Consider the following 2,348-nt stretch of genomic DNA (forward strand, 5'->3'; position numbering starts at 1 on the left):
ACAGTAGGAAATGATCTGTTCATTGACCGATTACAGTTTCATGTGTTGGGACTATTAAGGTTTTCATATCGCTGTTTTTCCTTTTGCTTTTTTTATTTATGTCCTTAACATTATGATGTAAGCCCTAATTCCATCTCCCATGGAATCATTCTGTAATAGCATATTATGTATTCAATGTAGTGCATGCATGGGTTCAAAATTTATTCAATTTATTCCTGGGCAAATTACGGCCACCCATAAGTTATGATCAAATTATGAAACCCCTTCATGTTTGGGTAATTACACCTACCCTTCAATTATGTATTATCTTACGAAAAAACCCCTTCATACGTAAATTTATGGACGTTAATTCGGTAAAACCGAACCAAAATTTCAGTACGCCAAGCTTTCATACCGTTTACGAACTAGATATACGATTTGGTTCGGTAAATAAGTGAATTACATAAATTTAATGTAAAAATATTTAAAAGGAGGTGGTGATTGTAATTACCCAAACAAGAGTTTTTTTTTTTTTGTAATTTGACCATACCTAAAGGGTAGTCGTAATTTGCTCTTTATTCTTTCATCATCCCTGCTAGTGGGTCTTTTCGTTATTTATTCACTATGTAATTCGAGGCTCACAATATACTGTTTTTGAAATTAATTCAGGCCCGCACCATTTTTACGTGCTATATGTTAGTAATGGGCCGATTAATTCGTTATACGAATTTTGGGTCAGATCATTTATGATGTGTATATTGGAAAAATAATAATTTGAACTGACGACGAAAATATAATGATTTTATTCAATTAAATAATATGTACATTTAGCGAGAGGAATATACTTAATTAAAAAAAAAAAAAAAAGAGAAAAACAATAATTAATAATTAATTGCCATGTAATGATTTCTTACCACATTAATCTAATAATTATTTACAGGGTCCAACAAGAAACCCAATAGAGTTGGCCCACGTCCGAAGAAGGAGATAAGAGCACATAGGATCCGAGCTTACTTGCCCATTTCATCGGACTATAAATGACCCAAAATATTGAGCCCGCAAGAGTAAGGCCCAAAGAATAGACATTGTCAGTGGATGACAAACTTGGAGACCTCCGACGAGCAGGAGACCGGAGAGCTCTCCAACGAGCTAGGAGACCTCTAATTAGCTGCACGTGCCGAGCGCCGAGTGACGAGTGCCGAGCGGATAGTAGCTGATGAGTGCCGAGTGCCGAGCGCCGAGTGTCGAGTACCGAGCGCCGAGTGTCGAGTACCGAGCGCCGAGTGCCGAGCGGAAAGTAGATGACGTGGAGTGACGAGCTGCCGAGTACCGAACGCCGAGTGATGAATGGCGAGCTGCACGTACCGAACGCGGAAGGTGCCACCTCATTACTTAAACACTATGAAATATCTTCAAAACTTAACCACTAAGACTCATGAAGTTCCATGGACATCAAACGACTCTATTAACCGAATTGGATAAAAGGAATGACATCTGAAAATCGTCTTCTATAAATAGAGAATTCATCACCTTCAAGGTAAGCATTCTTGGTCTTGACACACCATTTTCTCCCGAATATATTTCTCTCCGATTCTTTGAGATGTTCTAACTTGGGCGTCGAAATGGTAACGCCGGGAGCACTTCTCCCGTCCCTTTTGCATGTCCGCAATGAATAGGCCTAATATGGAACGAACTTGAAGATTCGAATTTCCTGAAGCGGTCAACCCAGCCGCATCATTAACTATTGACGAAGAAAACAACAAAAAACCCCACAAATCATAATAAATATATAACTATAGAGTATTTACAAAACTATTAGGGTCCATTTGGATGGAAGAATTTGGATGAGGGATTTCAAATCCATGATAACAAATGCCTCGAACTTGTTTGGATTGAGGGATTTGGGGATGAATTTCAAATCCACACACCTCATTTTCAGTTGTTTTTTGAACAATTGGAGTGGATTCCAAATGACTCTAAATTAGAGTCATTTCAAATCCATTCTCCAAATCAAATCCCCTCAAAATCCCTCCATCCAAGCGCACTCTTAAGTCTTTTGAATTTAGGTCTAATAACACCATTTTCTCAAATTTGAAAATTTACACAAATGTTGAGGCTTGGTTTCGGTTTTTTCTATGTTACACCAAATGTACTTTATCGAGTTATATCCTACCATACAGGGGCGAACCTAAGGGGTTTTGGTTGAGGGATAAAGTACATAAATTTATAGATAAATAATAAAAATAAAAAAAAATAAAAAGAAAAAACTGCTAATTTTTTTTTCCTGCACACCTCCCCCCACCCCCAAGAGACACTGTGGGTCCGCCCCTGCTACCATATACGCGTATAGATCCATACATTGACATTTT

The sequence above is a fragment of the Erythranthe guttata genome, chromosome 12 (genome assembly GCF_056151865.1).
Source record: "Erythranthe guttata isolate IM_541 chromosome 12, IM_541, whole genome shotgun sequence".
In the NCBI taxonomy this organism is placed as follows: domain Eukaryota; kingdom Viridiplantae; phylum Streptophyta; class Magnoliopsida; order Lamiales; family Phrymaceae; genus Erythranthe; species Erythranthe guttata.